Here is a 25241-nt window from a genome sequence, read left to right as displayed (position 1 = left end):
GTGGGCTACCAGAGCTACTTAGAAAGTACGCCACTGTCTTCCAGGACAAACTGGGAAAAATCCAAAGCCTGCAGGCCAAGATTTATGTGGATCCGGAAGCAACACCTCGCTTCATGTAGGCAAGACCTGTGCCATACGCCCTGTAGGAAAAAAATCGATGCTGAACTGAACAGACTAGAGAAACTGGAGGTTATACAAGCTGTGCAGTTTTCAGATTGGGCAGCACCCATAGTCCCCATCCTTAAACTGGACCAAAGTGCCTGACTTTGTGGGGACTACAAATTGACGGTTAACAAAGTAGCCAAACTGGACAGGTAACCTATTTCAAAAATTGAAGACCTGTATGCCAAGCTGGCAGGATAGACAATGTACACAAAGCTTGACATGTACCATGCTTGTCAACAACTAGAATTGGATAATGCCTCCAAGGAATTTGTCACAATTAATACCCACAAAGGATTGTACCAATATACATGATTACCTTTTGGTGTCTTCTCAGCTTGTGCCATCTTTCAGAGAACAATAGAAAGCTTGCTGCAGGGACTGCCCCAGGTTGTAGCCTATTTAGACAATGTATTGGTGACAGGATTCACTGAAAAATAGCATTTGGCAAACTTAGAAGAAGTCTTAAAACGGTTCTTGCAAGCTGAAGTGTGTCCAAAAAAAGGTAAGTGCAAGTTCCAAGCGAGGGAGGTAATCTATTTGGGTCACTGGGTAGGTTCACAGGGCCTCCACCCAGTTGAGGAGAAAGTCAGAGCCATAATGGAGGCACCTGCACCAAAGAACGCCTCGGGGCTCAAATAATTCCTAGGAATGATCAAATATTATGGGCAGTTCTTACCCAATTTGTCCACAGTGCTGGCCCCCCCCTGCATTCTCTACTCAAAAAGAACCAACCTTGGTCTTGGGAAATGCCCCAGAAAGAAGCTTTCATAAAGGTGAAACAAACATTGCACCCATCCAACTTCCGGAAGAAAGAATTGACTTTGACATCTGACGTACCTCCGTACTGAGTGGGAGCAGTGCTATCTCAACGGATGGACGACGGCATGGGACGGCCAATAGGTTACATATCAAGGATGCTCAGCGCAGCGGAAAAGGGATACTTGCAGATGGAGAAAGAAGGTCTGTTCATCACCTTTGGTGTCAAGAAATTTCATCAGTACGTACATGACCACCATTTTACAATCATTTCAGACCACAAACCATTGTTTGGATTGTTTAGTGAGGACAAGGCTATACCCCCCATAGCCTCAGTAAGAATACAACAATGGGCTTTAATTCTGGCAGCGTACAAATACATTTTTGTACATAGGCCTGGCAATCAAATCACAAATGCCGATGCCTTTAGTTGTTTGCCTTTACAAGAAAATGATAAGTATGACCCAGTCCCAGTAACTTGTTTTCCTGTTAAATTTCTTAGATTCCTGGTATGTGCTCAACAAGTTGGGACCCAGCCCTATCTCAAGGACAAGAACAAGTGCTGCATGGCTGGTGTCAGGAGCCCGTCTCTGATGAAAATAAACCGTATTTCAACAGGAGACATGAAATAATTAGTCAGGGTGGCATCCTATTGTGGGGAGTACGAGTGATAGTTCCTCCAAAGGGAAGGGAGCCACTTTTAATTGAACTACACAGTGCCCATCCAGGAATTTCCGAACGAAGACCATAACACACAGCTATCTATGGTGCCCAGGGATGGATGGCAAAATAAACAGTATGGTAAAGCACTGTGCAATATCAGCAACTGCAAAAGTTGCCAGTGACAGTTCCATTACACCCATGGGAGTGGCCGGATAGACCCTGGGTGCGGATACACATTGACTACATTGGGCCTTTACTGGAAACAAAGTTTCTGCTCATTATCGATGCCCATTCAAAATGGTTGGACGCATATGAGATGAAGTCAACAACATTGGGTATTATAATTGAGAAACTACGCCAGAGTTTAGCCATTCGCGGACTACCAGAAGTAGTTGTTTCCAATAATGGCACGGCATTTACGAGTACTGAGTTTCAGCAGTTTCAGCCTCAATGGTTCCCTCATATGAAAATTTCACTGTACCACCCTTCCTCAAATGGACTGGCTGAAAGGGCAGTTCAAATGTTCAAGGCAAGCATGAGAAAGCTAACTGGTGATTCCTTGGCAACCAAGCTAGCACACTTTCTTTTTCATTACATGACAACAACAGGTGTCACGCCTGCGGAGTTATTGTTTAAATGCCGCCTCAGGATGGGATTGAGCTTAATAATGCCGAATTTAGAGGGGAAGGTGGAAAGGATTCAGGAAAGCCAGAAAACTAGACATGACTGGCATAGTCATGAGAGGAAATTTACCTTGGGAGAGCCGGTATCCGTGAAGAACTTCGGGGAAGGATCAAAGTAGTTACCGGGTGAAATATGTGCGTTGACTGGACCTCTATCTTACCACATGGAGGGGGAAGGCCAGATCATCCATGTGGACCATTTAAGGAAGAGAGAGACAAATCACCTGGATTTGTTTCCATCAGTGATCATGACCGGGTCTGCATTTCCTGTTGAGGATACTCAATCGAAGATTGATATGTCTGATGTTCCTGTAGGAGTTGAGGGTACAGAACTACAACTGCCCACCAAAGCACCTGATGTTCAGGCAACTCCGGAAAAGGAGGTTCCTGACAAAGAATCTGAACTTATGGAGCTGCTATGTTCCACACGTACCAGGATATCACCTGAAAGACTGAACTTGTACATTCCTTATCCAGTGTAAACATTATGTTGTCTTGAAAAATATGTCTTTGTAAATATATTATGTAAAGCTGAGTTCGGAATGTATTAATTATACTTTTATTTAGTGTGTAATGTATCTTTAAGCATAATACTTGTTGGGATAGAACAGATGGGGCAGAATTTTTGCCCGGTCGGGGGGGAAGTTCAGGAGTGAGTGCGTGCGGGCACATGCGCATGAAAGAGTGCACTCATCTCCCTGAGGCTAAGTGCTGCCTCACGGAGATCGGCGCCAAATTTAAAAATGTTAAATGTAGAAAAATAAAATTTCCCTGACATGTCCCCTCATGTGACAGTCACATGAGTTTGGACATGTCCATCACTTTTAATTAAACTTTTATTAAATTTTTAAAAACCTACGTGAGACCTCACCCTGCCCATGGATGAGGTTTCATGCTTTATCTGAAGCCCACCAGGGCTCCCGGCCTGCCCGCCAACCTTAAGGTTGGATGGGCAGGTCCTTTAACTAGCTCAATTAGTTTTCAAATGGCCTCAATTGGCCGTTGACAGGTTGGCGGGCGCACAACTGATTTGGCTGCACCCCCGCCAACCTGAAAGTTGAAATGATGCGGGGTGATGTCTGGAATTTTGCCCGGCATCATCCCGCATCATTTTACGCTTTGGCGAGCGAGTCCCACCCCCCCCCCACCGTTCGCCGACCTCAATATCCTGCCCATGATCTGTAGTAACCAATAGGAGAGTAGTGCGGGCTACCTCCGCAGTCAGTGTAGAGATAGAGTTGGGGTTGAAAGCACGCATGCAGTTGCTGCTGAGTATATTGTAACTAAACTGATGTCAGAATTTAGCCCTTGTTGGGCGGGCTTGGCAGGGGTGGGCGGGGGTAGTCAGGAAGCCAACCGCCACCCGTCATCGAAGCCGGAAAGCAATTTCACATTGGCGGGCCAATTAAGGCCTGCCCAGCGTGAAATGCGAGCGACAGTGCTCAGCGCTGCCTGTGTGGATGAGGGTGGAGGAGAGAGTGCGAACGCGGCATGCGTGAACTTCGCACGAGTTCGCACTTGAGAATCTCCCTGAGGCACAGAGCTGCTGCCTCAGGGAAATGAAGAGTTTAAAAAGAAATGAAGATCAGAAAAATGTTATAAACATGTCCCCTCGTGTGACTGTCACATGAGTAGGGACATGTTGTGAGTGAAATTTGAAAAATTTTATTTAATTTTTATTTGATGTTGGAAACCTCATCCCACCCCTGGATGAGGTTTCCAAAAAAAAAATGCAAAGGTCGCTTGACCTTTTTTGCCTGCCCGCCAACCATCTGGTTGGATGGGCAGCGAAAAATTTATTTCAATTATTACTTGAATGGCTTTAATAGGCCTTTTAATTGTCAGCGGGCATGCTCCCAACTCTGGTGTGCGCCCGCTGACTGAAATATCGCAAGACTGCGCATTGACTTTGGGATGCTCGCCCAACATCAACTTGCATCATTTTACGCTCGAGCAGGTTGGGTGCACGCCCGCCCACCGAGGTAAAAATTTTGCCCTTAATGTTTCCTCACAAGAAGTGATCTGCAGATCAACTCTAAGACTAATAGTACAATTTGGCCACCCTACAACAACTATTGTTACGGCTAAGAGGGGAGGGGTGCAATGACTTCTCTCTTTTACTATTCCTCTAGTTGTAGCAGAGGTTTTGAATTTTAAAAGGATGTTTTATTGCCAATTCAGTATGTATTTGACTGTGTGCAGTTTGTAAGAACTAAGCCAGACAGGGATTCTTGAGTTAAACACACTAGTGGATGGTTTTATTGTACTAAAATCATCCCGGATTAAGATATTAAAAATGTTAAAAATGTACCAATACATTCCTACTTCCCAGTAACACGCACAAACACACTCTCAAACCCCAAGCATGCAGAGAAGAATACAACTTTACAGAGTATTACTTGACCAAGTAGATTGCAGATAAAAAGGTAAAGCCAATAAAGTTCACTGATGAAGAGTCATATGGACTCAAAGCGTTAACTGTATTGCTCTCCGCAGATGTTGCCAGACATGCTGAGTTTTTGCAGCTATTTTTGTCTTTGTTTCAAAAGTTCACTGATTGTGTCCAGACCCTGGTTCTTCACCGAAATAGTTGTTTTTCAGACCCTGGTTCTTCACCGAAATAGTTGTTTTTCAGTCATGGCTGGTAGGACCTTTTATCCTGGAAACACTGTTGTAAAAAACCTACAGGCCTTTTAGTATTGTCTCTGTTTGCTGTAGGTTGTAGAAACTTTTCACAGCAAAACGGGTGCAGACTTGGGTGAAATTTTGTAGAGAAAGAGGGAAACCCCTGTTGTAATATTTCATTAAGGGATAGCAGCATGTTATCATTAGAAGGGAAATTTGTCATGTGATCCAGTCTTAGTTTTGCTTTTGCTTTGAGCAGAGCAGACACACAGTTCTGATGTCTTCAAGCTTTATACCTGTGTATAAATGTTCTCATAAACTTAATCTTAAATGAACCCACAAGGTGTTTACCCTATCCCTTATGAGTGATTGGTGTCTTGCGCCTTGTACAATAAATAAGCCCAAGGATTATACCATTTTAATGACATGACAACACCTGCTCCCTGTGGCAGCCTGTGTGTTCTCTGCTTAGATCCCAATTCTAGCATCCAGGCCAAAGGTTGTATCACATGATTTTTCTCCATGTCAGTTGTGTTGTCTCACATAGGTTCCCTTTAGCCATTGTTTCATAGCCAAGGTGATTAATATTTAATATTCCAGCCATTAACTCCTGAATGATCCATCCTCCATCTTGATGAGATAGGAAGGAGCTGTTCACATGTCCAGGGGATGCCATTGTTGGGGTATCTGTAGACTTTGCGTCTCCATGGAATGGATGTGACTTCACAGCTGCAAATTAGCAGCTACTTCAGGTCAGTGTCCTTAGTTTAGCAAAAAAAAAGGCCCAGTATGACCAGCTGATGAAATTACAAATTAACATACCGTATAGCACATCTTAGTAACACTATTTTAAAAGTAAATTGCCAGTACAACATTGAAGCGTCAGCCTGGCTTATGTGTTCACTTCCCTGGGGTGTGGCAGCACTGAGCCACAGCTGACATCTAAGCTATTTGTAAGATACCTAAAACATTCAGGTTATCATGTACTGTGCTTAGAGTTGCTATTTAATATTATCATTCTTACAAGAAAAATATTTTAAAGTAGAGCTTTTTTTCTTAAGATTACCCTTCCCATGACATGAAATTGCTGTTGTGTTAAAATAAAGATTATTCCAATACACTTGAGTATTAAAAACCAGTTAATCTGTGCTGAAAAATTACAGGGGGAAATCACAAACCAGTGAGCAAAATTCTAATAAAGCTTTCCAATTCTAATAAAGCTTTCCAGTTTCAGTCAACAATATGTGTTCCTTAGAACTATTATAAATCCTATTTACAAAGAAAATGGAGAGGCAACCTTTAGCTAATAATACACAAATCCCTACTCATGAATTCTCTTTATTAGATAGGAAGTAGACTGCTGTTTATCAGAGCCAAATTTGCATCTTCTAACTATAATATATTTGTATTGGTACTTAATAGACTTCCTTTTAAATCTCTTTGCCTAAGGCATTTTATTAGTGTACATGAATCCATCCTTAATGGACCACTGAGCACAAATTGCCAGCAGCTAAGACCCCATTAAAAAATTACCTTCGCCCTAACCACAAACAGATTTCAGTAACACTGCACTTACATAACGGCTCTTCAGAACAGAATATATATTGCATGTCTTTCTGAATATTGATTGTAAAATTGTTTTTAATGGATACCATTCCCTACTTAAAATTGACATCTTTCTCTGCCCCCATGTTGGATACAAACACAATAATTCCCTAACGGTTACAAAGGAACACAATAGCAGTGAGATAATTACTGGTTAAGGGAATGCCCTTTAGATTTTGCATGTGTTACAGAAATGTAATCATATGCATGAATTTAGTTTACTTATAAGTAAGATGGCTCTCCAGTCTTAGTAGAAAAGTTTTCCTCACAAAAAAAAATTAGTGAGTTAGAAATTTGTCGGGGTGCATTTTAGTAATAAAATGTTTTCTGTTACAAAACCTAGTTCAACTTTCTTTCTTCAGCCATCCAAATAACCATGAGTGTAGTGGTAACAACCAACAGGCACCCAGACAACGAGCTTTACAACAACAAACTTTATAGCTTAAATCCTTTGAAGACTATTCTCTTCCAGCTTCCAGAGTGCAGAGATAATTTTTTTTAATTTGTTCATGGGATTTTGCTGTCAACGCGTGGCCAGTATTTATTGTCCATCTCTAATCACCCTTGAGAAGCTGGTGGTGAGTCACCACATTGAACTGCTTCAGTCTGTGTGATGTAGGTTTGTCCACAGTGCTGTTAAAGGACTTCTAGGATTTTGACCCAGTGACAATGAAGGAATGGCGATATTTTTTGAAGTCAGGATGGCATGTGACTTAGAAGGGAACTTGTAGGTGGTAGGGATCACAAGTTTAGAAGGTGTTGTTAGAGAAGCCTTGGCGAGTTGTTGCAGTGGATCTTATAGATGGTACACACTGCAGCTACAGCATGCTGGTAGTGGAGGAATTGAATGTGTAACGTGGTGGGTGGGTTGCAAAATAAACAGGCTGCTTTGCCCTGGATGGTGTCGAGCTTGAGTGTTGTTAATGCAGCACTCATTCTGGCAAGTGGAGAGTATTCCATTACACTTGCAACTTGTGCCTTGTACATAGTGGACAGGCTTTGGGGAGTCAGGAGATGAGCTACCCACTGCAGAATACCCAGCCTCTGATCTTCTCTTTTAGCCACAGTATGTGTATGAATGGTACAATTAATATTCTGGTCAATGGTGACCCCTCAGGATGTTGAGGACTCCCAGGTCCCACTGGCTGTTAATCGGCTGGTGAATTTATCATTTTTGGGATCACAGAAAGGCAACACCGAGATAGGGTCATCCATTTTTATAGAGTAGTGGCTTCATAAGGCCAGGTGCAATCAATGGCATCCATAATGCTTTGCGGACTCCCACAGAAAAGTCCTTCAATAATTTCAACAGGAAGGGCTTCCACTCCCTCAATGTGTGTGACAATATGCAGTGGAATCCACATTGCCAGCTGTTAACTAGGTCTTGCTGTGCAGGTGATCCTTAAATTTATATGGAAAGAAACAATCTACTTGGCCTGTGTCAGTTGTCGCACTTTCTGAAGATAGACACCACATTAGCCTGTGTGCAAAGACAACATTATAATGATTTTCAGCGCTTCCCTAATCTGGATCTCACATGAATTTACCAAAGATCTATCCTCAACCCCTCCTATTTCTCATCAATTTATTACTTCTCAGTGACATTATCTCAAACACAACCTCAGATTCTACCTGAACTCTGACAACACCCAGCTATACCACACAACCACCACTTGTAACTTCTTCAATGTCTGATTTATCATAGTGCTTGTCCAGCATGCAGTGTTGGATGTACAGAAATTTCCTTCAGTTAAGTTATAGGAAGACTGGTGTCTCTTGGACCTCACTAGAGACTCTGTGCCCTAGACAGTGACTCCAGATACCTTCCTGGCAGCTCGCTGAGACTGAGCCTGAGTGTTCAGAATTTCAGTGTCTTATATGACCCTGAACCAAGCTTCTAACCCAATATCCTCTTCATGCTTGTGTTCGTATTTCTCCATTGCTTCATCCCTCCCTATCTCTGCAACCTTCTCCATTGTCCAAATCTCTCAGATTTCTTTGCTCCTCCAATCCTGACCTCTTGCGGATCCCTGATTTCCTTCTTCCCACTATTGGTGGTCATGCCTTCAGCTAGTCTAGACAATAAGCTTTAAAATTCCCTCCCTAAACCTCTCCACCTCTCTACTTCTCTCTCCTACTTCTAAGTTGCTCCTTAAAACTACCTCATTGACAAAGCTTTTGGTCAGCTGTCCTAATATCTCATGTGGCTTGGTGTTAAATTTTGCCTCACTGGAAAGTGTCATGTTTTAGCACATTAAAAGCACTATATACATGAAAATTGTTATTGTAATCTCTTCGTTGGCCTCTTACAGCCATTATAGGATTGATATCTTCTATTTATGGGGAGTTTATTTGTTCTGAGGTCAGTTAGCCTGTTCATGAATTCCAATTATTCATTTATAACAAAAACATTGATTTGATTTGGAATATCTTTGTTTAGAGAGTACATGTTGCACATTTTTCTCCTTGTGAATACTTGGAGATAGAATTTTTTTTACAATATTTACTATCTTCTGCTTGTCTTCAGCTTTAAGCCCTTTGCATCATCATGGTTCTCACCTCTCCTCTGCCAGCCATTTTGCAACTGACTAAGCTTTCTTCGATAGCATCTTCTAAACCCATGACCTCTACCACCAAGAAGCACCAGCGGAGCAGATGCATGGTGTAGTAATTATGGTTTTATTTAGTGCAATGTACCTTTAAGAATAATATGTTAGGCAAGATCACATGATCAGTAGCAACCAATAGGAGAGATGCGTGGACTACCTCAGGAGCCAGTGTAGACATAGAGTTGGAATTGAAAGCCCAAGTGTAGTTGCTACTGAGTATATTGTAAATAAGCTTAATGTTACCACCCAAGAAGTGTCTGAAGATCACCTCCATCATTAATAGTACAGCTCAGCCATCCTACAACAAACTGGCGATGACAATAAAACAGGATTGAACAGAAGAAATCAAGTTAGAAAGAAATCGGCACTGTACCTCGCCCAGTGATTGTAAGTGACAAACTCTGTTAGAATTAAACAAGTTATCCCCTCTCAAAGTGCCACAATTTGGGAGAATTGATCCTTTTGAACCTGCCACAGGTGATTGATCTCAATATATAGAATGCCTCATGTTCTATTTTTCAAACAAACTAGATTATGTGAGAAGAGAGGAGGTGAAGTGGTCCTCTTGAGTAATTGTGGGAGCAAAACCTACACTCTGATTCAAAGTTTGATGGCACCCAGTGCCCAAATTCGGTGAATTGGTAGACCTCATGAAGGGTCACTTTCAACCAAAGCCCTCAGTCATGATGCAGAGGTTCAGGTTTAATTTGCAAAATAAAGGCCTGGGTGAGATAATTGTGTGCTACGTAGCAAATTTGATGCAGTTAATAGAACATTGTGAGTTCAGTATGACTCTGAAAGACATGCTCAGAGATTGTTTAGTGTGTGGTGTGAAAGAAGACACCATTTAGAAAAGATTATTGCCTGAAGTGAATCTGGATTTTAGGAAGGCGCTTGGATAGCGCTGGCCATGGAAAGCATAGTAAGAAATTCAAAAGCAACACAGGGTGAGCAAAATGGCGCAGTTCTCCACATCAGGCAGGAAACCTCAACTGAAAGAGACGCAGAAAAGTGAGATTCTGCCGAGAAGCGGGAAACAGCCCCTGCTAGCAGAAGAATAAAGAAACATAACTGCGAAATCGAAGAATAATTTTAATAGAGGTGGGAAAAAATCAGTCTTTTCGTGATTGGCAGTTTAAAAAGAATCAAATACTACTATTGTCATAGAAATGGACACACGATGAAGCAATGCAAGGGAAGATTCAAGTTGACTTGTAAACAAAAGAAGGAGTCCAATGAAATCTACAATGTAGATGAGCCTGAAACAACAAATTCAGACATTTACTCATTGTTTAATCTAAAAGTTGGAAAGACAGAACCAATATTTACCACTGTGAAAGTAAATGGCAAACCTGTTAGAATGGAAGTGGACAAAGGAGCTTCTGCCACAGTCATTGGGGAACATACCTCGTATATTTGAATAATGGTGAACATCAATTTAGTTTAGAAGAAACAGCTGCCAAGCTAAAAATATATACGGGTGAGGACATTCAAGTAAAAGGTATTAACATAGTAATTGTCCATTATGGAAGTCAATTGGCAAAGCTACCAGTGTTAGTATTGAGAGGCAGAGGACCAAGCCTTCTAGGGCAAAATTGGCTAAGGGAAATCAACCTTGATTGGCCACTGAGATTCCAAAAGGAAGCTAGGACCGTTCCTGTTTTGAAAAAAGGTGTGTTTAAGGACTCAACAACCAGAAGAAATGAAGAGAAAAAAACAAAAACAGAATTACCTGGAAAAACTCAGCAGGTCTGGCAGCATCGGCGGAGAAGAAGAGTTGACGTTTCAAGTCCTCATGACCCTTCGACAGAACTTGAGTTCGAGTCCAAGAAAGAGTTGAAATATAAGAAGAGATGAAGGTTGTCTGAAGCTAAAACCTGGAAGAATAGCAAAAGGATCTTGAAGAGACCCTTCTTGATGATACAGTTCGAGACAAGGTGAGTAATCTTTGAAGGGAAAAAGAAAATCTGTTGAAATATTTTCACACATTATAAGATTCCCTCAGGTCAAAGTTTGTACCTCTGGAAAAGTATGAAGAGAAACAAAAAGAATTCAGCATTTCTCTGAACAAACTGAAGAATGAGTTGGCAGAGAAGACACAACAATATTTAATTTTCCAGGGGACAGCAAACAAATACAAAAAAGAGACAGAAGAGCTGAAGAATCAGCTAAATGAAACCAAAGAAGCTTTGGAAACAAAAGTTGCAGAATTTTGCAAGAAGCAGACAGAAAGTGACGTTTTGGGAGATTTAGCCACCGAGCTCAGACAAATTGAGCTTGTATCTGAGAGAAGTCTGGCCAATAGTGAAATCAAAAAGAAGGTCGAGATTAAAGTCTGCACTAGAAAGAAGAAGGCACGTAGAGAAAAGATACAGAAATACTAATAGGGCCTTAATCCTGGCACCATATGAATACACTTTTTTACATAGGCCTGGCAATCAAATCGCAAACGCCGATGCCCTTAGTCGTTTGCCTTTACAAGAAAATGTTGAGCACATCCTAGTTCCACAGGAACTTGTTTTATTGTTAAATTTCTAACATTTCCTGCCAGTATGTACTCGATAGATCAGAGACGGGACAAGTTGGGACCCAGTCCTATCTCAGGTATGAGAACAAATGCTACATGGTTGGTCACAGGAGCCCGTATCCGATGAAATAAAACCGTACTTAAACAGAAGACATGAAATAACCAGCCAGGATGACATCTTATTGTGGGGAGCCTGAGTGATAGTTCCTCCAAAGGGAAGAGAGCTACTTTTAATTGAACTACACAGTGCCCATCCAGGAATTTCTCGAATGAAAACCATGGGCAGAATAGTACCCTTGGTGTGCGGGCTCGGCGGGGGCAGTTGGGAAGCTGATCGCCGCCCACAATGGGCGGCACACCGGGATTTTACACAGGCGAGCCAATTAAGGCCCACACAGCGTGAGACATGGCCTTTCAATGAGCGCGAAGGGCCGGGCAGGGGCAGGGGCTTAATGTCTGCTGGGTCGAATGACGACCCAGAGGTCGATTCAAGTGTGGCCTCAGCAGCCCCTGGAAGGCTGCCACCGAAGGACATGGAAGTTGTGTGCATGGATGCCGCAGCGGGTGGACATGCAGGCAGGAGGGCAGGCCGGTGAGGCAATTGGCCTCGCATTTTTCGGACAAGTGCTTCGGTGCCCTCCTGGAGGAGGTGGCAGCTAAGAGACAAACTCTTGTCCCCAGGCACAGGAAGAGGAGGCCCCCACGCCTCACCATAATGACCTGGGATGAGGAGGCATCCATGGTCAGCAGCCACGACATGATGAGGTGCACATGGGTGCAGTGCCGCAAGCACTTTAGCAATCCCCTGCGATCAGGAAGGGTGAGTACTATGTTGGCATGGGTCAATTTGCAGAATAGGTAAAAGGTGCCCATAGACCTCAGAGGTATTACAGTGTGAATGGCAAATGTCAATGAGGCAGGATCTGGCCAAGGGAGTGAGCCCTGGCTGCTTCGACTGAGTGCCTTGTGACTCCAGGGTCACGAATCGGCTGAACCCTACGAGGTGTTCTTCAAGTGGGATTGGCCAATGGTGCTGCAGGTACAGGGTGGACTAATCAATGCTCCTCTATCCTTCCAGGAGAAAACATCCCATAACAATGCTGAGTGGTCACGGACTGGCAGGGGGACCCCACACTTCCTCATCCTCAGTTGATATGAGCAGGAGACCCTGAAGCTGGAGAGACACCATGCACCTCGGTCAAGCAGCCACAGTGAGGTTGGGGTGCCAGAGGGAGGTAAGAGTGCAGTGCACTGAGGTGAGAATGTGGTGTTTTGCAACCATTGCAGTGTAGTCTGTATATTGATGTGAGCCTCGAACCTGGAATCCCATTGACAATTGAAAGATGAGGGCACCATGCTGCAGATCTCTGTCTCATCAGTGTGCCAGGCATGCACCATGACAGTGTAATGTCTCAAACTAATGACGTGACCTTCTCCCTTTTATGCTCACCAGCAGCCCCTTATTATGAGGAGCCTGAAGGCCCATTCCTAACCCCTGAGAACCAGCATGTTGATCGCGCACCAGCGTCACACCCTCTCTGTCAAGCATATACCAGCAGCTCGGTGGGCATTAGATCGACGTCTAATATCTCGGTGCATAGTGATGAGGGCAAGTCGCACTCGCTTGCAGTGCAGGTGGAAGCAGAGAGTGCCCAGGGCCCCGGCAGTCAGAGGACTGCTGGGGAACAGGACAATGTTCAGTTGATGGCTGATGATCTGTCTCTGGAGTCGTCCCTGAGACCGCAGGTGCTGGATGTCCAGCAGGGTGTGCAGGAGGATCTGGCGAAGATACATGAGGGAATGCGTGCCATGGTGTCCATTGTGGAGAAGTTCTTGTGGAGCATAAGCACTGTGTTGACCCTCATGGCTGAGTGCAATGCCTCCTCCATGGAGAGAGTGGCGACTCTCTTGGAGAGGCTCCTCAGGGACTCAATCAAGGGTTCCTGGGGTTGCGCTCGGACCTGCAAGCCCACACACAGGCACTGACCTCAGCTGGTCAGTGTCAGTGTGGAAGATGGATTGGGCACCCAGTATCCCAGCTAACTGCCCATCCATCAATGGTGAGCGGGGAGGTCCAGAGTGGCCTGATGTTGGCATACGAGATGCCTATCGTTTCAGTGGGCTCCTCTCAGGGCGCTGTGGATGATGGCAGCAGCTCCTCCACCCCTCTGCCAGTGACTGTGGCATCTGATGAGGCTGTGGCGACTGGGGAGATTCCAGCTGTGGCACTGGCCGCTCCCTCCCAGGCGGGGCCAGCATAGGCTCCACAGGCCAGAGGACGACCGCCAAGATCATCAAGGCCAACAAGACAACAGACTGTCTCCAATGCCTATGCCAGTGAGAGGGGAGCACCTAGGTGGATCACGGGTGATTTTTGTTTTCATGATTTTTCTGTGTTTTTTTAACGGTGTGATGTAAAATACCAGTGAATGTTAATTTCTGATATGTTTGTCACTCATAAGTAAATGAGATTTTTTTTGCAACTGGCCTCTGGATGCTTCATTTGCTCTGTGGTGCGGGGTAGGCCGTGATGTTATGATAGATGTTTGACTCCTTACACTATGAACCATTGCAATAAAGTTTGTCGTTGACCAAGGAACTGGTCCTATCAGGGATCGAATAAGCAGCCTGCAACCCTGCATGTGTTGGTGTTCTTATTTGGTATATTTGGTAAGCTGGTTGAAGGACCGTTGGATCAAAACGTCCCAGGTTTCCTAGCCTCCCTGGAGGTTACCCAGGTCAGCATCTATGCCCTCAGTGTTCTCCTGAGTGTGCTCGTCCTCGGACTCACTACAGGACTCATCATCTGCTTCCTGTGCAGCTGAGTCAAGATATTCTTCCTCCACTGGGTCCCCCCTTTCCAGTGCCAGATTGTGTAGAGCCCAGCATGCAACCACTATCAGTGACACACAATATGGGGGGTATTGCAGTGCTCAGCCTCTGATCTTGGATGGTGGAGAGGCATCATGAGCCACCTTCTGAGGTGATAACCCTTGTCACCCAGCAGTCATCCATCCAGCCGGGCTGGAGCACTGAAGAGCCCCAGAACCTGGGAGTGTCTCCGGATGTAAGCGTCATGGGAGCAGCCAAGGTACCTTGCACAGACTTGCAGAATCTTCATCCTGTGATCACACACTATCTGCACGTTCATGGAGTGGAAGCCCTTCCTGTTGACAAAGGCACCGGGCTCACCTGCTGATGCCTTGGTGGCCACATGTGTGCAGTCTATTGCACCCTGGATGCGGGGGAACTCAGCAATCGCTGCAAGGCCTCTGGATCGCTCTGCCTGTCTGGTCTCAGCTGTACGATAATGAATGAAAGTCAATACACGCCTGAACAGAGCTTCTGCCACCAGTTTGACGCAACTGTGGACAGCTGATTGGGAGACTCCATACAGATTCCCCACCGACCCCTGGAAAGAGACGGAGGCATAGAATTTTAGGACCACCGTGACCTTCAGGACAACTGGCATGGGGTGTCCATTCACACAGTCGGAGCTGATCTCAGGGCCCATCCTTTGACAGATGGAGGTCACTGCCTCCCTTGAGAGATGGACCCTCCTCCAGCACTGCACATCAGACATATTGAGGTAGCTGCATCGTAGCCTATAAACCCTGGCAGCAGGATGGTGGCGTCTTCTGCGGTCTGTTCTGCCTTGGCCTTCCTGTTAGCCTGTGCCCTGTGCCTCCCACAGGTCGGTCCCCTGGAACCTGGTCACCTCCCGCTTCTGGCCCTCCCTTCCTCAGGAAGAGGTGCACCGGAGAGCACAATCCCCATTACCAGGGTAAGGGAATGCTGCCTGATACCTGGAAGGCCCCAAAGTGTTATGACTCCTCCGGGGCCTGGAAGACAACACTGAATCCTGAACTGAAGCTACTAAATGCTCTGAATGCAGTGCTGAAACGAAATGAAGCTGTTCTGTTTACAGAAGCAAGTAGCAGCAAGTGATATCCCAAACTACTCACTATTCGCTTTGTGAAGCCCATTGTCCTCTCTTATCCCACTCATGGTTGAGGTTTTGCAAATTGTGGCCTGCCTGCCTGCCCGATTTGTCCATGCGATGGCCTGAAAATCGCACAGGCTACGTAAACTCGGAGTCAATTGGTTTCTCAAGGGCCTTAACCGGCCACTTAATTAATGGCGGGCGCACCTCCGTCTTCATCATGTGCCTGCCTAGCAAAATTTCGTGAGAGTGCACGTTGATGTCGGGATACTCATCCGATGCCAATGAGCTTTATTTCACACACGGGCTTGTTGGGCGCATGCCCGCACGCCAAGGGTAAAATTCTGCCGCATAGCACGCAGCTACCTATGGTGGCCAGGGATGGATGGTGAAATAGAGAGTTTAGTAAAGCCCTATGTGCAATTTCAGCAACTGCAGAAATTGCCAGTGACAGCTCCATTACACCCGTTGGACTGGCCAGGTAGATCTTGGGTGCAGTTACACATTGACTACATTGGACCTTTCCTGGGAGCAATGTTTCTGCTCATTGTCGATGCCCATTCAAAATGGTTGGGTGTATATGAGGTGAAGTCACCAACGTCAGGCACTACAATTGAGAAACTACGTCAGAGTTTTGCCATTCACGGACTACCACAAGTAGTCATTTCCGATAATGGCATGGCATTTACGAGTGCTGAGTTTCAATGGTTTACCAGCCTCAATGGTATCACTCATGTAAAAACTTCACTGTATCACCCTTCCTCAAATGGACTGGCTGAAAGGGTGGTTCAAACATTCAAATCAGGCATGAAAAAGCTAACTGGTGATTCCTTGGCAACCAAGTTAGCATGCTTTCTTTTTCATTACAGGACTATACCTCACACAACAACAGATGTCACACCTGCAGAGTTATTGTTTAAACGTTGTCTCAGGATGAGATTGAGCTTAATAATACCGAATTTAGAGGGGAAGGTGGAAAGGAGTTAGAAAAGCCAGAAAACCAGACATGACTGGCATAGTCGCAAGAGGAAATTTACCGTGGGAGAGCTGGTATATGTGAAAAACTTTGGGGAAGGATCAAATTAGTTATCGGGTGAAATAAGTGCAGTGACTGAGCCTCTATCTACGTGGAGGGGGAAGGCCGGATCATCCATAAATATGTGGACCATTTAAGGAAGAGACGGTCAAATCATCTAGATTTGTTTTCACCAGTGATCTTGACCAGGCCTGCATTTCCTGTTGAGTATACCCAACCCAGTACTGACATGTCTGATGTTCCTGTAAGAGCTGAGGGTACAGAACTGCAAGGGCCCACAAAGCCCCTGATGTTTAGGCAACTCCGGAAAAAGGAGGTACCTGACAAATAATCTGAAGTTATGGAGCTGCTATGTTCCACATATACCAGGAAATCACCTGAAAGACTGAACTTGTACATTCCTTATCCAGTGTAAATATTATGTTGCCTTGAAAAATATGTACTTGTAAATATATGTATAGCCAAGTTAAAGAGGGTGTATTAATTATGGTTTTATTTAGTGTGTAATGTACCTTTAAGAATAATACATGTTAAGCAAGATCACATGATCAGTAGTAACCAATAGGAAAGTAGCACGGGCTACCACAGGAGTCTGTATAGAGATAAAGTTGGAGTTGAAAGCACAGGTGTAGTTGCTGCTGAGTACATCATAAATAAACTTAATGCTTCCGCCCAAGAAGTGTCTGCAGTTCAACTCTATCATTAATAGTACAACTTGGCCACCCTACAACACATGGGAACATCACCAGCTGCAAGTTCCCTTCCAAGCTACATGCAATCCTGACTTGGAACTATATCGCCATTCCTTCTCTGTCTCTTCCTAACAGCTCTATTTGTGTACCTACACTATTTGGACTGCAGCAGTTCAAGAAGGCAGCTCACCATCACCTTCTCAAAGGCAATTAGGGATGCTTAATAAATATTGGCCTTGCCAGCAAAGCTCACATCCCATGAAATAATTAAAAAAAACCTTGCTTTTCCAGTACTGAAAAAGATTCCTAAGTGCTAAGCTTAGTCTCAGCTGCCACATATTTTTATAGTTCATATTTATTTTAACTTTGATCATCTTTTTAACAGTTTGCTGTAAGTTCTTGCATTCATCCCAGGAAGGTTCTTTTTCTTTGCAGGGCTTGCAAATACCATTGAATTGCACTTTTTTTCTATTTGCAAATCCATTTAAGGTCATGTTTATTTAGGTTGTGTTTGTTGATTTTCGGAATGTACTGATCCTGCATTCTCAGCACTATACCTTTTAAGAATGTTGCAATCGTCTTCTACTGAAGTGTTGTTGATCACCTCCCAAGAGTGGGTCCAAGACTAGCATTTTAAACTTAAGTAATGGCAATTATGAGGGCATGAAAGCAGAGCTAGCTAAAATGAACTGGCAAATGAGGTTAAGTGATAGGTGATTAGAAATGCAGGGGCAGACATTTAAAGGGATATTTCAGAATATACAGAATAGATACGTTCCGATGAGAAGAGAAAATTCCAAGGAGTGATCCCACCATCCACGGTTAACTAAAAAAGTTAAAGGTAGTGGCTGGGGTTTTCTGCCCCCGTTGTGGCGGGATCCACCGCGGCGGGTGTGGCAGGCCAACCAAGTGGGGGACCGGATGATCCTGGCGGTGGGTGAAGCTGGCAAGTCCCATCCAGTATCAAACTTAAAGATAAAGCATATAATTGCACAAAGACGGGTGGCAGATCAGAAGATTGGACAGAATATAAAGAACAGCAAAGAATAACAAAAGATTAATAAGGAGAGAAAATTAGAGTACGAGAGAAAGCTAACGAGAAATATAAAGATGGGTAAGAGTTTCTATAGATATTTAAATAAGAAAAAAGTTAACAAAGTTAGCATTGGTCTTACAGAAAGTGAGTCTGGGGAATTAATAATGGAAAATAAGGAGATGGCAGATGCATTGAACAGGTAAACTAGGGTTCACTGTTTAAAAATAAGGTGTCACCCATTTAAGACAGAGATGAGGAGAACTTTTTTCTCTCAGGGTAGTGAGTCTTTGGAACTCCCTTCCTCAAAAGGAAGTGGAAGCAGAGCCTTTGAATATTTTTAAGGCAGAGGTAGATAGATCCTTGATAAACAAGGGGGTGAAAGGTTATCAGGGCTAGGTGGAAGGTTACAATCATATCAGCCATGATCTTATTGAATGGCGGAGCAGGCTTGAGTGGCCAAGCGGCTTATTCTGGCTCCTAATCCACATGTTTGTATGTTCTTAATCTATTTGCTTTTGTTATTCCTTCATTTCCTTGAATGTAGCTGCCTTAAAATTCTGAAACTCACTGTCTAGGGCCAGGATTTGAGTAATGGAAACTCCCATCCTCATCCAAAATGGCAGCAGGACCCTGGATCCGGGAGACCTGCCCCCATTTCCTACAGATCCTATTTTTTCCGGGAGGGGAAAGGGGACGGGAAGTGGTTCACTTATGAAGGAATCCCGAACCCATCAGGACCATTTGAACTCAGTGCTGATTTCAAATAGACCCCATTTTTACTGGAGTGAGGTTCGTTTCCCGCAGTGTGTTACTTACGATTTTTAAGAGTAGATGTGAATGCTCATAAAGGTGGATAAGGACTATGTGGGACTATGAAGCTGTCAAGTTATTTAAATCCCCTGCCCTTTCGATTACGATAAAAATTGTCTACTGTGTCTCTGAGTTGAAAAATATTGGTGCTTTCAGTTTCAATAGTTGTTTGTTTACAAAACCCTAAGGTTTATTATTATAGTATTATTACTGCTCGACAGCTTCCACAACCTATCATTATCACAGCGGAGGTCAATCAAAGTTCACAATTTGAATGACAACTCCTTTTTAATAAAATATTTTTTCAGGGGAGGTAGACCAGCATTTATTGACCATCCCTGATTTCCACTGAGAAGGTGGTGGTGAGGCAACTTCTTGAAACAATGCAGTCCATGTGGTTAGCTACACTCATGGTGCTATTAGGGAGGGAGTTCCAGGATTTTGACCCACCGACAGTGAAGGAACAGTGATATAGTTCCAAGTCAGGATGGTGTGTGGCTTGAAGGGGAACTTGTGGTGTTCCCTTGCAGCTGCTTCCCTTGTTCTTTTAGATGGTATAGGTCACGAGTTTGGAAGGAGCTGTCAAAGGAGCCTAAATGAATTGTTGCAGTGCATCTTGTAGATAATTGGCACTGCTTCCACTGTGTGTGGAAGGTGTGAATGTTGCAGGTGATGGATGGGATGCCAATAAAAGGTTATTAAAGGATCAGGTGTTTTTGATGTGGGGCTATGAATACAAATGTTTATTTTTTTTATAAGGAATGAAATACTTGAGGGGATTAAAATGTGTTGAATGGGCTTTTATCAATAAGGTTTTTATGCAAAGATACCAGTAATAGATACTGAGAACTTTATTTTATTTGATCTTAGCATTGCTCCTGAGGTCTCCCCATGGTGGATACTGGGTGAGTTGGCATGGAGGGTGTAAGGGCAAAGGTTGGTAGGTGGGGTGCTTGAGTTGGCATGCTTTGGCACTGATTTGGCATAGGGGCTATAAGGGCCATGAGGATGAGTGGAGTTCATGACTTGGTATGAGTTGGCACTGTTAGCATAGGCGCTATAAGGGGTCATGGAATGCGTGCGGGACATAGGTTTGCATGGAGTGTGCTAGGGGCCATGGGAAGTGAGGGGTGACTAGAGGGGCTTGAGTTGGGATGATTTGGCATGGATAGAACATGGGGAGCGGGTAGGGGGAGTGAGAGAGTGTGAGGGATGATGGCTAGAGATCTTAGTATTCAACCACACAATTGGGACAAGGTCCTAGAGGACTGAGGTGGGTCTTTTAACCAGCCAGCCTTGGTACTTAGCTGCCCCTGTGGCTGATTCCAAACTGTTTCCAGTAGCAATGTGGCCGACTCCAGCATACACCTGCGCCCCCCAGAATAAAATGCCATTAATCGGGGCACTTTTTTCCCCAAAGTATTGCAGTGAGCTGGAAAATTTCCAAACCCTGCACACCCGCCCCAGGAGTGAAAATCCAGGCCTAGGTATTCCTAATTCCCTGATCATGTTCAACTTTATCATTCTGGATGAGGTGAGCATTGCCTCTTGTGGCTTCCTTTGTGGACAGTCTCAAGGAGTAGTCAAACACTGCATAGACTAAGATCAAAGCAAAATACTGTGGATGCTGGAAATCTGAAACAAAAACAGAAAATGCTGGAAAAACTCAGCAGGTCTAACAGCATCTGTGGAGAGAAAAACAGAGTTAATGTTTCGAGTCTGTATGACTCTTCTTCAGAGCTGTACATAGACTAAATTGGGCTCTGTAGTGCACATTTTTAGGTGCTTTATGGCAGCCCAATGCTCAAAAGTGGAGCCTAAGAAACTGGCTTCAGACTGAAGTGTGCAGGGTGCCATCTCAATAAAGGGCTTTGCATGCATTTGCCTAGCGATTACCAGCAGCAGGTAGTTTATGATGTCAATCAGTGTGCAATGCTGATTTGACCCCAATGCTGCCATTTGCAAACTTCACCCAGTGCTCTGTCTTAAACTCACAATTGAACACGATAATAAGCAGAATGAAACATCCTGCTACCAGACCTATTTAAAGGAATCACTTACAAGTTAGTTACTGGATTATTTCTTCTGGCTGCTGGAATGATTTTACATGATTTTGGTGAATTCCTATACTTGGCCAAAGTGTGAATATGCTTCAGAGTGTTTTGGATGGTCCCAAAGTATTTTTCTGTTCATTTACATGTTTGTCCTGAAACAAGGTCCTTCCAGACATCGGTAGCTTGGTAGACCTTCGGTTGGGAATTGAACATGAATGGGAGAATGAAGAGAGGCCACATAGAGCAGGACAGGTTGCTGGAGAGGGAGAAGGAGGTCTCAGCAGGTGGTCATATCTGCCCAGGATCTTTAGGGAGGAGGTTACTTGCCTCAACCTCATTGAAGATAAATACATGAAATGTCTTCATTTCACAACAGAGATCATGACTGCAATTTCTACCTGCTGTAGCCAGAACTGCAACCTCAAATTAGGGTAAGGACAATGCTGGATGTAACTATATAGTTGAACACCTGCCAGTATATGCAAGCTGTGAGTCCTAGGTATGAAACTTGCAACAGTGCAAATATGAGGGTGAGGTAAAACAGATAAATTAAAGGCTTGAGTACTTATTAATAGAGATCGTTTTTAGGTAGGTAATGGGGTTGTAGGGAACTGACCAGAGTACAAGGCTAGTGGTGCAGATGGTAGGACCTGTCATTTGAAGATGAACTCACACACCTTGACAACTTATATCAGATTGTTAAACTTCTTCATGCCCTGTGTCCATGTGCTTGGAGCAATAATCCTGGCATTGGCCTCCACTGTTACTTCTTCCCACTACTTCCTGAGCATACGTCTTGAGGGGGTCCTATACTGCTGCAGTTACTGGAGATCTCTCCTCTCCATATCTTGCACCAAGACCTCAGTGCAATGTCAGAAAACGTTGACACTTGCTCTCTCACATGTTAAGCTGTTCCTCAAAGTATCACAGCACAGGCACACTTTTGAAAAAGACTTCCACAACTTCTTTCAGCCACAATGCACCTCCCCTTTAAAGGTGCAGGTTGCTTTTAAGTAGTTCTCAAGAAGAGTTATACGGACTCAAAACGTTAACTCTGTCTTTCTCTCCACAGGTACTGTCAGACCTGCTGAGTTTTTCCAGCAATTTTTGTTTTTGTTTCAGATTTCCCCATCTGTAGTATTTTGCTTTTAGCTTTTAAGTAGTGCTAGTTACTCACGATATAGGGCCCTCTCTGATGCATGCAGCCAATCAACATCGCCTGTCATGCTGGCTCGATGCAAAAATCATTTAAAGCAGTTGGTGATACAAATTTAATCTATTAGCTGTGACACAATGAACAACTTCAGTTTAATTGCCACACCTGTTTTCAGGGATTAGCTAATTTAATCCCTTAAATCAACCACATCTAACTCTAATCAACTTAGATTTTCCCAGTTAATGTTTGGTTAATTGAAGTCTTCATTAAATTTACTTTCCTTTTCTCATATACCCTCCCTAAGTCTTCAAAGAGCAAATTGTTCCTCCTTCTTATGCTCACCTGGTGGTCTATAACATGCCATGGGGTGTTAGCTTTCAAGTGTATCACACCAATTAGTTTACCAGATGTGCCCAGTTAAAAAGATTAGGCTGCAGGGCACAGAAAAATGAATCTGCATTGCTCAGAGTGAGCATGAATGCACTTGCTGTGATTTAAAAACAAATAAGTTTGTAGGTAGTGGAAGTAAAAGCAAAAGTTTATTTTATAGGTCATTAGTGGCAGATTTACACGAACATAGTATACTTGTTTTGGCACAAAGGGGCATAACAGATTGAGTTGTGGAAGACTGCTATATTAGTGACTTAATCCGATCAGAGTTTATGGACTTACAAAATTGGTGAACTAAAAGTTAATTTATAAACAAATCAAAATTTCTGTCTTTAATACGTATTTATGGTGTACTTTTGTAATCATGAAAGGTAAAAGCTGGTGAGAAAATCCACTTCTGGTATTGTAGAGCAGATTTTATAAATATGTGTAGTCTGTGGGCAAGGCAGTTCACCAAGGTAGTGTGCATTTGTTAAATAGTGCTCTGAAATTAAGCTTGAAGCTGAGTACAACTCTCTCTAATCTAGTGTCAGATTGTAGGGAAGGGGAATCATTTTGCAGGCACACATATTGTTTGACAGCACACGTATATGTATTGCAGACATTCACCAGCAAGCAGTGAATGCAATTGGGCCATAAAAAGTATGGCTGTTCTGCGGGGAGGGGGGGAGCTGGTGTTCACTGTGGGCAATTTACCTTAAACTAAAGAAATCATGACTGCTACCTGGAAAGTGGGCATTCACCCATATGATTTTGTGCAGTTGCTCAAAGGTCAGCTGCAGGTTGATGGAGTGAATGCCTGGGAGCGCTTTCCATACGTGATTTCCATCTAGACTTTGGAAAATCCTGCAACTGCCAATACCAATTAACCACAGCACAGGAAGAGACAATGATAGATATTTGGATGGTCTCAGTTTCTAGGAAAAAACATTTCACTCAATACTTTTCATACCAGTCTGCCATTATTCTCTTCGGGGACTTATCAACTTTCTCCTGAAGTTGCTGATATCATCAGCCTCACTTCCTCTCTTGGTAGTTCACCCTATACATTCATCACCCTTTGCATGAAGCACTTGAATCTGAGGGGCTTTTCACTGACCTTCTTCCAATTTTAAGGCAATCCCCTCTTGTAATAGAATTTGTGTCCAAAAATCCAGGATGCTTCCCAAACAATTCCAACATAATTGTAGCAGAAGTGTGCTAGAGAGACATAAGTTCGGTCTGGACTTGCATGTGGTGAGCTCAGCCTTATTTCAGGGATTCCACAGACCTTGGAAGGTGTAAAGTCACCTTCCAATCTCTTACAAGGTCAGTGAGGGAAGATTCTCTTATGGGTAGGAGGGGGCATTGGGGAGCCATACTCCCACTGGAACTGACAAATTAAGCTATAAATTGTGATGCAAGGGAAAGTGGGCACATGCAACTAGAGGGATCACAGGTCAGTAGCATAGTTCCTGGGTGGGAGTACCTCAGCATTTACATTAAGATGTGCCACCTAACCGATTCTTAAACTTGTTGATATTTATCTTGCCTGTACCCTATATTGACTACTTCCATAAATCCACTCCCAAGCCTGCTTTTCACCAGTGGAAATATTTCAGCTCTTGGAATACATCTTCAGAACTAGGTTGGGTAATCCCAATGCGCAATTTAATTACTCCTTTCCCTATGCCTGGATGTCTTTCTCCTGGTGTAATAATCAGAACTGCTCTAGTGTTCTAGTTGGGGCTGAACCAGACCATACCTAAATGTAAAGTATTACCAGAGTACAGCACAGAGAAAATTGGGTTTGGAGGATTTCATGCCCACAATGAAGCCTATCTGATTTTCCTTCTATTAATTTAAATAGACACGTTATCCCTCCTACCTGACTCTTGTCTCTATGTTGTGTTCACATGTTGTCCTCCCCAAATGAAAGAAAACAGTCTGCCTAATGCTGTTCCTCTGACAATCCAGCTTCCGTCATTCCTCTGAGATTTCTACAGCCCTCCTGCTGGAAAAGTGGAAAAACCACTGTGGAAATTCATCCCCTTAAGGTATTCACTTATACATGGTTAACCTTTTTCAAAAATATAACAAAACATTAATAAAGTTAAAAATGAAACAAATACGAAATGCCCTCTGATGTGTATCAACATAAGGCATGAATAGCTAATTACATCCAACAAGAGACATCTTTTGTACTGCAATAAGTGGTGAAACTGTTTGACCATTTTGACGGAAGGTATATGAGTAAAAGAATTCCCATAATTCCATAACAGTTGTGTAATGCTTTCAAGGTGTGTCAACATATATACACACACACACACAAACATACACACACATCTATGTTCATAAAACTTTATCAGTGCCATTCAGGCTGAGGATTAAGCCACATAACATTAACTTGTTACTTCTGATTTTTACTATTTCATTGGTTGTATTTTTCTGTCAAGTTTTCCATTAGAAAACATAAACTTTAAAATAAAATGATTCTCTTCCTTCCTAAGAA

General features: G+C 43.5%; 1 long non-coding RNA gene across 1 annotated transcript; it reads right to left on the bottom strand.

The window, feature by feature from the left end:
- Positions 1–5205: 5205 nt before the first annotated feature.
- Positions 5206–24956, bottom strand: LOC121289723. Its single transcript, XR_005945632.1, has 3 exons — positions 24910–24956; positions 24618–24743; positions 5206–5653 (listed from the first exon to the last, which is right to left on the bottom strand). It is a non-coding gene; the product is annotated as an uncharacterized LOC121289723 (long non-coding RNA).
- Between the last annotated feature and the right edge of the window lie 285 nt (positions 24957–25241).

The sequence above is a fragment of the Carcharodon carcharias genome, chromosome 2 (genome assembly GCF_017639515.1).
Source record: "Carcharodon carcharias isolate sCarCar2 chromosome 2, sCarCar2.pri, whole genome shotgun sequence".
NCBI lineage: Eukaryota > Metazoa > Chordata > Chondrichthyes > Lamniformes > Lamnidae > Carcharodon > Carcharodon carcharias.
Note: the sequence above shows the minus strand (reverse complement) of the source record. Positions and strands in the feature narration are given on the sequence as shown.